Source organism: Peromyscus leucopus, chromosome 4 (assembly GCF_004664715.2).
Source record: "Peromyscus leucopus breed LL Stock chromosome 4, UCI_PerLeu_2.1, whole genome shotgun sequence".
NCBI classification, from domain to species: domain Eukaryota; kingdom Metazoa; phylum Chordata; class Mammalia; order Rodentia; family Cricetidae; genus Peromyscus; species Peromyscus leucopus.
The window spans coordinates 133,874,104-133,889,091 of record NC_051066.1 but is presented as its reverse complement, the minus strand read 5'-3'; the positions used below and the strand labels follow the sequence as shown (position 1 = coordinate 133,889,091).

At 48.1% G+C, this 14,988-nt stretch overlaps 1 protein-coding gene across 8 annotated transcripts in view; it reads right to left on the bottom strand.

Annotated features, from left to right (window-relative positions):
- Positions 1 to 14,988, bottom strand: part of Src (SRC proto-oncogene, non-receptor tyrosine kinase) — a 48,126-nt gene that overhangs the window by 17,799 nt on the left and 15,339 nt on the right. For 5 of the 8 annotated variants that reach the window (XM_037205392.1, XM_028855558.1, XM_028855565.1 and 2 more), the window contains exons 2-3: positions 13,975 to 14,051; positions 6,693 to 6,820 (exon numbers count right to left, since the gene is read on the bottom strand). The gene's annotated coding sequence lies outside the window, so the exon portion shown is untranslated. Of the gene's footprint in view, positions 1 to 2,613; positions 2,869 to 6,692; positions 6,821 to 13,974; positions 14,052 to 14,988 lie in introns of all 8 variants that reach the window. The other 3 variants (XM_037205393.1, XM_037205394.1, XM_028855561.1) reach the window with 3 other exon arrangements.

The following is a 14,988-nucleotide window of genomic DNA, read 5'->3' as shown; positions in this document are numbered from 1 at the left end:
CTAAGCTCTTGGCAAACACTGCATTCTCATGAGCATCTTGGATGTGGGTGTTAACAGCATCCTTAGTTCACTGATGGGGAGGCCCAGGCCCAGAGAAGTTGAAGAACCTGCCTGGAGTCACACAGCAAGAGTGAAAAGGGGAGGGTGACAGCAGTAAGAGCCACACAGGGCAGGCAGGGAAAAGGGCTCCCTGAGGGGACCGGAGGGAACTCAGGGCGCCCCAGGACCGACCTCTCTTTCTCTCTCTCCCTCTCTCTCTCCCTCCCTCCAGTAGTTGAGGAGTACACCAACAAGGCCTTCAGCAGTTGCTTTTTTTTTTGGGGGGGGGGACATACAGGGTGGAGTTGAGGCTCCCTTTGGAGGGTATCTCTCCTAGAACTCAGACCCAGACCTCAGGCTCCCTGGAGTAGGGGTGTGACATCTGCCCAGTCACCATGAGTCACTCTTTTGAGGCCCCCCCCATCTCTTCCGCCACTTGAAAGCTATGAAGGAGAGATAGGTCCTTGAGGGCCAAAGGGAAGCGGTGGAGGATGTGAACTGGGAGGCCTGAGGTCCCAAGAGGAAGGTGGCCCTTTCCCGTGGGTCGAGTGCCTGACCATAGGCTCCTGATTAACTCCACACCCCCTGCCACATCCCAGTACCCATAGACCAGGGCCTGCTGAAGCCAGCACCTCCATAGGCCTGCCCCCACCCCCTGTGAAGCTCAGCCTGTCACCAAATACTTGCAGAGCGCTGGCTCTGGGAAAGCCTGGTCTAGCTGCTGCAGCACGGAACCCTGAGGAAACTCCAGAACCTTCTTCCCCCAATATAACCTCACCCAACCCAGGCCCATCCCTCAAGCCAGGGCCCTGCCACCCTCAAAGACACAGCCATCGAATCCCCTCACCCCCACCCTAAAGCCAGAGGCTTCTCTACAAATCACATAGGGCTAATGATCTCCACAGATCGGGGGCTCTAAAGAAACAACTGGGGGCTGGAGAGATGGCTCAGCGGTTAAGAGCACTGGCTGTTCTTCCAGAGGACCTGGGTTCAATTCCCAGCACCCACATGACAGCCTATAACTGCCTGTAACTCTACCTCCAGGGGATCTGGCAGCCTCATACAAACATATATGCAGGCAAAACACCAATACACATAAAATAAAAATAAATAAACCATTTAAAAAAAAAAAAAAGAAACAACAGCCTCATCACCCTGAGGACACTGGGCAGCGCCAGAGTTCAGCATAGTTTGGAAAGATGCTCCTGCCTCACTGTCAAAGTAGAGAGAAAAATGTAAAGATTATGGTCTCCTGATGGCAGGGAGCTATCTCCACTGGCATCGTGGAGCCTTGCTTTTCTCATCTGGAAAGTGGGGTCAATCTCACCAGCTACCGACCCTACAGGGTTGGTGAGGGATTGAGATGACCCGGGCCCTGGGCTCTGTGCTGCCTACAGCAAACAAGAACCACTACTGCTGTAGTAAGACTGGTTTGTGCATGATTTGTGTGTGCAGGTGTATGCTCACGTGCTCAAGGCTTAGAGAACATTCTGGAAGAATCCCCAAGTCTTCACATGTTTTGTCTGACAAGGGGTAGGACCAGAAAAGGGAAATCTCCTCTTTACTTTATATCCTGTGTCAGATGACATCTGGAAGTTAGTTTCTCATGGTAATAACTACTATCTGCAGTGTTAGGGATGGAACCTGAGGTCTCGTGCTCACTAGGCAAGTAGCCCGGGACCACTGAGTACTTAAGAACGTTTGAGAGTACTGCACAGTCCCCCTGTGCTAAGGCCTAAGTGGCTGGCCCAGGGTTCACTGATCTGCTCTGGGTATGGCCCTCACTGCCCAGCCTCCCACTGCCCGGGACTCCACACTCCTTCTCTGGGAGGTTCACAATAGTCCTTTTCCCCTGAAGACCTGTTTCCTCTTCTCAGGTTGAGGGAGGCCAGGTGTGGCGGGGGCATGGCTTTGCATCTAACTGAATCTTCTCCACAAGCCATGGTGCCCTTCCAGTTTCCCTCCTGTCAAATGGGCATGGGCTGGGGTATGATTCGGTGGAGGATGCTCGCCTACACACATGAGACCCCACTCCCACCATTAACACCACAGTCAAAACAAGCAAACAAAGAGATGGATGGATGGGTGGGTGGGTGGATGGGTGGGTGGATGGCCGGACGGACAGATGGACAGATGGATGGGTGGGTGGGTGGACAGACAGACAGCCGGATGGACAGACAGACAGGGCTGATAATAAGCCTAACATCTGGAGCTAAGAGTCCACGCGACAGGATAGAATTGGTTTCTGACAAACACTGTCCTCACAGAGAACAGAGAAGCAGTACAGAGGGGCTGGAGGGGCCTTGGATGCCAACACGAAGCTGGGTACTTACAAGGGATTTCCATTGTCCCTACAGCACAGCCAAGTAGAGGCTACGGCTGCACCCCTCAAAGATGAGACCAAGGTTCAGAGAAGCCAGAGCCTGGCCCAAGGCAACAGAGGAAATAAAGGGTGCCAGACATGCCCCTGGACTCTGCCCAACATGCAGAGGGTCCCCATGCCCAAGGCACCACAGGAGTCAAAGAGTGATCTCAGGCCTGGGGCTACAATGCCAGGGGCAGGTGCCAGCTCACCTTCTCCTAGGCACACAGACTAGGCAGGCCTCGGTTTACCCCTCCAAACTTGAAATGGCATGATTGTTCCTGTTTAATTGAGCGTGTTGTAGGGAAGATTCAGGGTAGTGGTGTTTGCACAGGCCTCAGCAGGCAGGAAGTGTCTGCAGATATCTTCATTTCTGTGGAAGAGCTGTCTTGACCTCTGACCTCTTTTGATTGTTGTCACCATCGGACAAAGACCTCCCAAAGTCTCCCCAAGCACCAAGGGACAGGCTAGGAAAGGAATCAGAGAGTCACAGTCTATAGACAGTATGGAGGCCAGAGAGAACATTCTAGAGACCAGAGAAATGGCTCCGTGGTTAAAAGTGTATACTGCTCCTGCAGAGGTCCCACATCCAGTTCCCAGCACCTACGTTTAGAGAGCACCGAGACACCTGTAACCCCAGTTCTGGGGCCTCCATGGGCACTGGCACTAAAGTACACACACCCATACACAAACACACACATACACATAACTAAAATATAATATACATCTTAAAAAAAGAATACACCAAAAATCAGTCACACACGACAGTAGGCTAAGCTGTTATCTGAAAGTCAGTAACATTCATACACCATTAGCGTTAAATGTGAAATGAAGGAAAGCTTAGCATTATAAACAGCATTATTCCCATAAAACCTCCAAGGTGAGCGTGAGCCCTGTAAAAACCCTAATGAGATGCCAGGCAAGGTTGTAATTGTCTTTAATCTCAGGACTCAGAAGGCTGAAGCAAGTGGATCTCTGTGAGTTCAAGGCTAACCTGGTCACATAGTGAGTTCCAGGCCAACCAGGGCTATATAGTAAGACCCTGTCTCCAGAAATCAAACAAACCAACAAATTAAAAAAACAAAACAAAACAAACAAACAAATAAAAAACCTAATGGACTGGTTGTGGTGGTGCACGCCTTTCATCCCAGCACTTGGGAGGCAGAGGCAGATGGATCTCTGTGAGTTCAAGGCCAGCCTGGTCTACAAAGTAAGTTCCAGGACAGCCAAGGCTACATAATAAGACCCTGTCTCCAAAAAAAAAAGACGCTAATGGGATTTATAAAATATATTTTTATTTTACATATATAAGTATTTGCTTTCATGTACATATGTTCACCTTGCTGTGCTTTTTGCCCACAGAGGCCAGAAAAGGACACTGGGTTCCTGGGGACTGGAATACACGCAACTGTGAGTCACCATGCAGGTGCTAGAAACTAACCCCAGGTTCTCCGTAAGAGCAGCCAGTGCTCTTAACTACTGGGCCATCTTTCTAGGCCTGATTTTTTTTCTTTTTCTTTTAGTGAGTCAATTTTCTTGTTGTTGCTTTTGGTTTTGTGTTTTTGTTTGGAGACAGGTCTTCCTTCGAAGCCCTGGCTGTCCTGGAACTTACACCAGGACAGTGCTGGGTTCCCAAGTGTGCCTCCATGCTTAGCTACGGTCTAAGTTTTTATGTGGACTGATTTGTCTTCTTTTTCTAAAGAAACCTAAGTCTTTAAAATATTACTTAGGCTAGGCATGGTGGTGCACACCTTTAATCCCTGCACTCGGGAGGCAGAGGCAGGCAGATCTCTGTGAGTTTGAGACCAACCTAGTCTACAGATCGAGTTCCAGGACAGCCAGGGCTACATAGAGAAACCCTGTCTCAAAAAAACAAAACAAAACAAAACAAAACAAAAACAAAAACAAAAACAAAAAAAAAAACCCACAAACTCTGCCTGGCTTGATAAACAAATTTAAATTAGAAAAAAAATGTTTGCAACTCATATGATAGACAAGAGTTTTTTCTTAATATATAAAAGATAACACAAGATAAAAAAAAATAAGCTCAGTCAGTTCACAGGAAAAGCAAACTGAAAGAGATGTAAACATACCACAAGCCTCAACAGACAGACACAAGCTGAACCTCACTGGACACCCAGCAACAGCGGAGTCCACAGGCCCCTCAAGTGTGCATGGAACATTCTCCAAGTCAGACCATGTGCTGTGCCATAAAACAAGGCTCAGTACATTTAAAAGAAATGAAATCACACAAAGCGTGTTTCCAGCCCTGGCAGAGCGGAATACGCCGATAACAGAAAGTGATCGGGGACCTCAAAGGTGAAAACTCCCGAGGAAGAAAGCACTAAAGTAATCAGAAAATACTTAGAAAAGAAAGTGAAAACACAGCATAGCAAGATTCTGAATGCAGTGAACAGGGAACTTCAAGAGGACTTTGCAGCTTAAATGTCTCTGCCAGAAAAGGGAGGTCGACACAATACGCTGACCTACCACCGTCTAAACAAACAAACTCAGGGTAAGCAAAATGAAAGAAATAATAAAGCTCAGTGTGGAATTGACAGAGCAGAGAAGAGCGAGAAGAATCAACAAAAGCAGGTTAGTGCTTTTGAAAGATCAACAATACAGTTCTAATAGCTACTGAGCAAGGAAGGAAGAGAAGACTCACACTACCCAGGCCGGAGTGAAAGCAGATCATCAAAACCCTGAAAGAAATAAAATACGCAGGATGTGGTGACGCATACCTGTAATCCCTGGACTCTGGAAGCTGACACAAGAGGATGGTGAGCTTGAGGGTAGCCTGAGCTACATAATGAAAATGCATTAGAAGGGTAGGGGAGACTACCATCAGAGGACAACTTGTGAATGTCAACTCTCTCCTTCTACCGTGTGGGTCCCGGGAATTGAACTAGAGTCTTGGCAGCCAGTGTCCTTATCCACTGAGCCACCTTGCTGGCCCTAAATCAGTACATTTTTTATTTGTGCATGTCTGTGCCTGCATGTACGCATGCCACCCATGTGTTGGTGTCCACGGAAGCCAAAAGAGGGTGTCAGATCCTCTGGAGCTGGGGTTGCAGGTGGTCATACGCTTCCCAACATGGGAACAAGAAATCAAATTCAGATCCTCTTTGAAGAGTAGCACACATTACTAACCACTGACTCATCTCTCCAGTCCCTGAATTAGTCATTTTAAAACTTCCCTTAAAAAGGCTCAAACCGCCGGGTGGTGGTGGCGCACACCTTTAATCCCAGCACTCGGGAGGCAGAGCCAGGTGGATCTCTGTGAGGCCAGCCTGGGCTACCAAGTGAGTCCCAGGAAAGGCGCAAAGCTACACAGAGAAACCCTGTCTCGAAAAACCAAAAAAAAAAAGGCTCAAACCAAGTCAGGTAGTAGTGGCATATGCCTTCAATACCAGCATTAGAGAGCAGGCAAATCTCTGTGAGTTCAAGGCCAGCCTGGTCTACAGAGCTAATTCTAGGACAGCCAGGGTTACATAGAGAAACCTGTCTTAAAAAAAAAAAAGAAGAAAGAAAGAAAGGAAGGAAGGAAGGAAGGAAGGAAGGAAGGAAGGAAGGAAGAAAGAAAGAAAGAAAGAAAGAAAGAAAGAAAGAAAGAAAGAAAGAAAGAAAGAAAGAAAGAAAGAAAGAAAGAAAGAAAGAAAAAGAAAGAGGCCCAGATTGTTTCACTTCCCTTGACCTTAGCCGAATGACTGGGAGACTTCAGTGGTGGACTGGACCAGATACTCAGGGAGCGTTAAGGCCAGTTCTCCATCAGAGCACATCTCCAATTCACTCCATGAAGCCAGTGCTCCTTTACACTGGAATGCCACAAAGACATCATAGGCAAATAACAGACTGACATCTCAGAGTCTGGAGGTAAAAACTGTCCACTGATAACAAGCAAACTGCCTCCGGACACATAGGGAAAAATCTGTGTCTCTTTATCCCAGGGTGCATGTTTGGTTTCACTTCTAAAAGCCGGTGACTAACACACCACCCTACAGAACAAACCCACACGATGATCTCAACGTGGGGTGATCTGAACACACACGGAAAAGATGTCTGATGGAACCCCACACCCTTTCACCACAAAACACACAAAAAAAGCAGTGGGCCCTACCTGAGATTCCAATACTCAGGAAGCAGAGGAAGAAAGAGCACAGGTTTTGAGGCTATCCTGGGCAACGTGAGACTCTATCGAAGAATCGGGGAACAGGAGGAGGAAGTGAGAGAGGAGGATGAGGGAGAGGAAGAGATGGGGAAGATGGACGGGGCAAGTGGGGAACTACCTTACCTGACAGAGGGCGTCTAGAAAAGCCACAGCTCTCACGTGGTGTTAATGGTGACAGACAGCAAAGCCCAGACAGACGTCCCCAGCAGCTCTTCCGTCTAAAACTGTACTTAGGGCCCCAGCCAGGGCAGCTGAGGAGGAAAGTAACATTCAACACACTCGGACTAAGAAAGAAGGTGCCAAATGACCTCTACTTGCAGACGACACAGCTGGTTTGCTTGTTGGTTTTCTTTTGAGACTGTCTCAGAGTAGCCCAGGATGGCTTTGAGCTCCAAGGCTCGCTCCTAACTGATTGTCCTACCTCCATCTCCTAAATTCTGGGATTACAGGCATGTACCGCCATGCTGGGCCAACATGATTCATACAGAGAAAACTCTAAGGATTCTACTAAAATCTCAGAACTAGTGAGTGAGCTCAGGAAGGTTGAACATTCCAGAATCAACGCATAAAAACGCGGCTAGAGAGATGGACGGCTCCGTGGGTAAAGGTGCCTGCTGCCAAGCCACACATCCTGACTGATTCCCCAGGGCCCACGTGGTGGAAGGAGAGAACCAACTCCCAAAAGCTGCCCTCTGACCTCCACTTATGCTATGCCGTGGCACATGCACACGTGTGCACACACAAAATAAAAAATTTTAAAAAGCTTTTTTAATTGAGCTTGGAGTGTGGCTCAATGGTACAGTGCTCACAGCTTGCTCACAGCCTTGGGTTTCATCCCCAGCCCCACAAGATACAGAAACTAGACACTAGCAACTAATACATTTCTAGACACTAGCAACTAATAAACCAAAAATGAAAATAAGAAAAGAATATCCCATAACATCAAAGAATCTAGAGCAAGATCAACAAAAGAAAGGAAAGACCTAAGCTCCCAAAAGCTACGAACTTGCTGTAAGAAATTAAAGAGCTGATGAAAGGAAAGCCACCCTGTTCACAGGTCACGAGAGCACATACTGGTCAGATGGCAACGTGGGCTGGGGGGGGGGGTGCTGTCAGCAAGACACCTGCCATACAACCATGTAGACCTGAGTTTGAGCCCCAGCACCCACCGCCGGGAAGCCCAGCCCAGCACCCACCGCCGGGAAGCCCAGCCCAGCACCCACTGCCTGTATGCCCAGCCCAGCACCCACCGCCGGGAAGCCCAGCACAGCACCCACTGCCGACAGCCCGGCTGTGTGAAGCAGAGAGAGCAGATCCCTGCAGCTCACTTGCAGCGCCCTAGCCTACAGGGAGAGCCAAAAGTCAGTGAGAGAACCTGTCTCAACAAACAAAGTAGATGGCACCTGATGAATGACATCTAAGGAGCCTCACCCCCAACACACACACACACACACACACACACACACACACACACAAAAGACGGCAATACTCCCACTGCTAAACTGAGGTGGCACAGCCCTTACCAGAGTCCCAGCCGACTTCTCTACAAATCTGACAACCTGACTTAAAAATACGTATGGAAAGTTGAGACACCCAGAATTGTCAAAAACAATCCTGAAACAGAAAGCACAGTCTGAGGAGTTGCACTTCTCAGTTTGAAAACACACTGTAGACCTGAGGTCATCACTACAGTGTGGACTGCTACACCCCACACCTCACAACCCAAAGGAACAGCATCAGAAACACAGCTTCAGGGCTGACAAGATGGTTCAGCGGACAATGTGATTGTATCATAAGCCTGATGGGCTCAGTTCAATCCCCAGAACACACACACAGGTAGGAGAGAAATGACTCCACAAAGCTGTTCTCTGAACTCCACGTGTACACCACGATGCACGCCCATACACATACACTCTTAATAATAATAAATGGATTTTTTTTTTTTTTTTTTGGTTTTTCGAGACAGGGTTTCTGTGTGTAGCTTTGCGCCTTTCCTGGAACTCGCTCTATAGATCAGGCTGGCCTCGAACTCACAGAGATCCGCCTGCCTCTGCCTCCCGAGTGCTAGGATTAAAGGCGTGCGCCACCACCGCCCGGCTAATAAATGGATTTTTAAAAAGAAATACATGAGCTGGGTGGGCGGTGGTGGCGCACGCCTTTACTCCCAGCACTCAGGAGGCAGAGCCAGGTGGATCTCTGTGAGTTCGAGGCCAGCCTGGACTACCAAGTGAGTGAGTTCCAGGAAAGGTGCAGTTACACAGAGAAACCCTGCTTGAAAAACAAAAAAAAAAAAAAAAAAAAAAAGAAGAAGAAAGAAGAAAGAGAGAGAGAGAGAGAGAGAGAGAGAGAGAGAGAGAGAAAGAAAGAAAGAAAGAAAGAAAGAAAGAAAGAAAGAAAGAAAGAAAGAAAGAAAGAAAGAAAGAAAGAAATACACACTCAAAGAGTCAGGTGGCATTACAAGGGTGCCAAGACAACTCAGTGGAGATAGCACAGTCTTTCAGCAAAGGCTGCTGGGGCAACTGGGAAGCCACACACGGCAGGAGGATGCTTGGCAGTTTCCTCCAACTAGACACAAAACCAGCTTGAAAAGGATCACAAGCCTGAACCTAAGAGGTAAAATGAAAAGCATGCACGAAGAAAGTTGGACATGGTGGCACACACCTGTAACCCAGGACTTGGGAAGTGGAATGGAGGCAGGGGCATCAGCCTCAACTACAAAGTCAAAAAGAGCAAAAAAAGAAACAAAGAAGCAAAAACTCATAAGGAAATATAAGCAAAAATTTCATGACCTTGGGCATAATGATTTCTCACACAGGACAATGAGGTAGCAAGCAACAGAAGAAAAATAAGTTACTATTTATCCTAAATTAAAATCTTGATGGTCTTTCCAGAGGACACCCCTAACAAAGCAAAGAGAGGAGCCAGGAAAGGTACAGCAGGACTGGAATCCTAGCATGTGGGAGGCTGAGGCAGAAGGATCCTGAATTAGAGGCTAGCCTGAGCTACATAGTAAGGCACGTTACACCTAATGTTAATTGTTAACTAGACAGAATCTAGACTCACTAGGAAGACAGGCCAGTGGGAAAGACTGTGGGAGATTATTTTGATTGCTTTATCTGAAGTGGGAGACACACCCACTGTGGGTGGCACCATTCCCTGGCTGGGATCCTGGACCGTATAAGCAGACTGAGAGCTGGGCAGCAGCCTGCATTCGCCCTCTCTGCCTCCTGACTGTGGATGCAACGTTATCAGCTGGGCGCAGCTCCTGCACCTTGACTCCCCTGCCATGATAAACTGTGCTCTTGAACTGTGAACCAGAGACCTTTCTCCTCTTGTCAGAGTGTTTCGTGACAGCAACAGGAAAAGCAACTAAGATAATCCCTGTCCAAAACACGGAAGAAGATATTTCCAAATCAGGTGACAAGGGATTTATATCTAGAAGATATAAAGAACCCTAGACCATCAAGATGGCTCAGAGAGGTAAAGGTGTTTGCTACCAAGCCCAAAGATCTGAGTTCAACTCCCAGGACCCACATGGTAGAAAGAGCAAAATAACTCCCCAAAACTGTTCTCTGACTATCATACACAGGCCATGACACTTGAGCAACACACACACACACACACACACACACACACACACACCAAAGGAGAGAGAGAGAGAGAGAGAGAGAGAGAGAGAGAGAGAGAGAGAGAGAGAGAGAGAGAGGGAAAGGAAGGAAAGAAGGAAGGAAGAAAAGAAAAATCAATGTTAAAAAAAAGTTCTGGCTGGGTGGTGATGGTGCACATCTTTAATTCCAGCACTTGGAGGAAGAGACAGGTGGATCTCTGTGAGTTTGAGGCTAGCCTGGGCTACAGAGTGAGTTCTAGGACAGCTAGGGCTGTTACACAGAGAAACCCTGTTTTGGGAAAAAAAAAATTCTAAGTCTGGAGCGATGCCTCAGTGGTTAAGAGCACTTGCTGTCCTTACAGAGGACCAGAGTTCAGTTCTCATATCAGGCAGCTCACAACCACTGGTACCCCCAGTTCTAGGGGAACTGACAACCTCTCTGGCCTGGAGGGAACCTGTATTCATACACACACACACACACACACACACACACACGCACGCACGCACGCACGCACGCACGCACGCACACACACACACACACACACATAAATCCTGGGCTGGTGGCTAAGGGGCAGAGCACTTGCTGGCGTGAGTGGGGGCCTAGGTATAAACCCTAGCACTACAAATGGACAATACTCACAATCCAGTTTAAAAACGGGCAAAGGACACAAACAGGCATCCCTCCCAAGAACCAACCTGCAGCCCACATGGACAGAAGCGCATCATCAGCATCCACAAGAAAAGGCAAGTCAGTCATGTGAGATGCTGTGTCCCACCCACAGAACATCTGTCATCAGAAAGGCAGCCAGCACCAAGCACTGTCAAGAACATGGGCACTGGGACCTTCCTCCGTAGTTGGGGGGCATCAGGCGATGCAGCCACTTGGAAAAAGTCTGGCCTTTCTTTAAAAGATTCCATAGAGACTTACCACGCCATCCAGGAAGTCCACTCCCAGGTACACATCAGCAGCAATGACAAGACACAGTCACACAAAAACCCACACCCCACTGCACACAGGGCAGCACTCACTGTGGCCTCACACTGAAACAACCCAACACCCATCAACTGATGAACTTGTGAGCAGAGTGTGCACCTGCTGGGTACCGCCAGGGGAGTAACACTGGCCTTAGGGCTCACTGCTGTGCCCACCCACTCGGAAAGTCTGTTTGTCTTTCTCCTCTTTCCATCTCCCATGGCTTGGCACTTGGGCACTATGGGCATCCTTACTCCATCTGAAGAGTTCCCTAACTCCATTAGGCTGGTTGGCAGATGTCCATCACAGAGCTTACCTGGGTTCCTGCCCTCCAACTCAGGAAGCCATGATTTTCCCTTATTCTTATCCATCCCCCTCCTCCTGGCACCTGAGGTCTTCAGCTTGCCTATCCTGTTGTTTTTCTCTCAAATGCCCATAAAATTGCCCTCTGGTTTCAAAATAAAATGAATACATCAGAGGGACATGGTAACTTCCATGTTCATCACAGCAGTATTCATAATAGCCAAGAAACAGCCCAATGTCTACCAAACAACGAGTAAAGAAAGAGGAAGCTCTGTCATTTGAATCAACACAGAACTGGAGGACATGTGGGAAGTGAAATATGTCAGGTACCAAAAGTCCCACCTGATCTCACTCACATGTGGAGCCTCAAAAAGTTACTATCAGGAGCTGAAGAGACAGCAGTTAAAAGTATTTGCTGCTCTTGCAGAGGACCCAAGTTCAGTTCCCAGCATCTATATGGTGATTCACAACCATCTGTTAACTCCAGCTCCAGAGGAATGATGCCCTCTTCTGGCCACCTCAGGAATCTGCACTCACAAACACATGCACACACACATATTTAAAATAAAAATAAATGTTTTTTTAAAATGTTGACATCATGAGAAATGGCTCAGTGGTTAGGAGCACTGGCTGCTCTTCCAAAGGTTCTGGGTCCAATTCCCAGCACTCACATGGCAGATCACAGCAGTCTATAACTGTAGTCCTATGAGATTCAATGCCTTCTACTGGAATACAGATATATACATGCAGATAAAACATCTATATACATAAAATAAATAAAAATATGTTTTAAAGAAGTGTTGACATCACAGATGCTGGGATAGAACAGTGTTTACCAGAGGATGAGGAGGAAAGAGAAAATAAGTGGATAGGAAAGATGGATCAGTGTGCAGAATGTTCTAGGACTAAGGTCCCTGTGTGCCTGTCACTGAACAGCTGGGTGTCAACAGGTAATAACGCACTGCCCATTTCAAAAAGCCACAAGGAGTGATTCTGAATGTTCTCACACAGAGAAACACACACACACTGTGGCTTAGGATGGAGCAATTGCCTAGCAGGAATGAGAGAAGGTTCCATCTCAGCACAGAATCAACCAATCAATCACATTATCCATAAACAATTTTATATAAATTTAAAGGTATTTTTTACTACATTTCATGTCTTGAGATTTATTTATTATTTTATGTGAGTGTTTTGCTTGCGTGTACGTCTGTGCACCTTGTGCAGAAGAGGGTGTTGGATCTCCTGAAATTGGAGTTACAGGTTGTTGTTAGCCATCATGTGGGTGCTGGGAATTGAACCCAGGTCCTTTGGAAGAGCAGCCAGTGCTCATAACCACTGAGCCATCTCTCCAGCCTCTACAGTTTGTGTGTATGTGGCGGGGGGAGGGGGGGACACTCCTGCCACTGTGTGCATGTGGAGCTCAGAGGACAATTTGGAAGAGTTAGTTCTCTCCTACATGTGGGCCCCAGGGAGCACACTCAGGTTGTCAGCCTTGGTGACAAGCTTCTTTACCCATGGAGTCATTTCACCAGCCCTCAAAAACATTTCAATGTGTTAAAAATAGATCTATATATGGGGTCTGGGGGGATGCCTCAGTGGGTACAGTGTCTGTTATGAAAGCATGATGAGGACCTGAGTTCAGACACCCAGCACTATATAAAGCCGGGCATGGCGGCACATGCCTGTGACCCCAGGGATGGAGGCAGTGACAGGCAGATTGCGGGGTCTTTCTGACCTTGTCTAGCTAAGACAGTGAGAGGCAGGCTCAGTGACAGACACGATCTCAAAAATTAAGATGAACAAGTGATTGAGGAAGACGTCAAATCCAGTCTCCAAGTGTGTATGCATACCCACACACCCACTCAGAGAGAGACAGAGATCAGAGACAGACAGGCAGACATAGGGCATATCCAAACAACGAAATATTATTTGATAAGATGAAACCTTGGCACAGCTGGATACATGATGCCCCAACTAAGTAGATCTTGAAAATATTATGCTAAGTGAACAGAGACAATCAACTCTGATGAGACCATGTGATGTACCACTTCAAAAGGATTAATGTCATTGGAATTTATCTTATATCATTGTGATTTTTTTTAAGCTATTCTGGAAATCAGTGTTCACCCAAGAGATTGGCAAACTGATACTTCTATAATTCAGCCTCAAATCCAGTAACATCTCCAGTCTGGTAGGAAAGAGGGGAGCCAGGAAAGGTAGCACACATAGCTACTGTTTCTCCAAAAGACACTCTGTTAACACTACCCAAATTAAAACCTCAGAGTTATACATGAGTTCATGACCATTCTGGGCCACATAGTGAGCGGAAGGCCAGCCAAGGCTACAGTAAGTTGTAAGTCAGCCTGGGTTACACAGTCAGTTGGAAGTGATCCTGTGCTTTATAGTGAGTTGGACTACCCAGCCGGTTAGAGGTTAGCCTGGGCTAGTTAGTTCACAGCCAGCCTAGACCACATGAGACCCACCCCCCTGAGTCAGAAACTGACTTTTACCCAGCTTACCTGCCTCCGATCAGATCCTGGCTCAACCTGTCATGGCTGCACAGGCCACTCGGTGCTCTCAGTCTCCGTATTCTGTCCTGCAGAAGGATGTTTGTCAGTGACATCTCCCCATGGCTGTGGTAAGCCCCAGTCCCGGCTAGTCTCTGATCAATGTTGCTATGGACACCAGGTGACTGTCCTAGTCACCCAGAGCCTTAGAGGGGGCGTGCGTGCAAGAGCAGCAGAGAGCAGGCAGGCTTCCTGCAGAGGCAGCCCCACGAAGGGCTGCGGGGAGAGAAGGGTCCCCACAGCAGGGACGGAGTCGCTGGCAGAGGGGGTCTTTCAGTCACCCATCCCTGAATGGTCGACCAGCTGACTGCAGCCAAGGGATGGGCACACAAAGGAAGAACCAGAGAGGGCGCTGCTGTGACCAGCAGACCTTCCCCCAGCCCCCACCCCACAGATCAGGAGAGGGACTGTACAAAGTCACCTAGCACTCTCAGCCCTCCCTCCTCTCCCCTAACCCAGAGGACAAACCCCAGAATCTATCTAAACTGGGGGCTCTCAGAGGAGGGTGACTCCCAGGGATAGACACCATGCTAAACAGTACACTCCATGCATGGATCCAGGAAGCTCCACCCAACCCGTGTGGTCAGCTCCTTTCTGTAGATGAGAAAACTGGAGCACAAAGAGGTTTACAGCAGCTAAGAGACAGCATTAGAGAGCAAGCATAGATTGTCTGGGGTCCAGAGTCTCCTATATCCCAGGGACCATCCCATGGTGACTAGCAGGGCCTGTGTCTGCCATTGTCCATTCTCCCTCGGGCTGTTCCCAGCAAGGTCAGCAGCACCACTGAGCACTGGGAAAGTGGGCATGTCTGCCATGTAGGAATGAGTAGGAGGTGGCACGTACATTGGGCAGTGCAGGGGTCCCCACAGGCATCTCAGCCAGGTCAAGAGAGCATCATGGTTTGGGATTTCCTGGACAAGTCCTTAGAAACCTCCTTTGGTGTCATTCTTGGGGGCAGCACCCTAA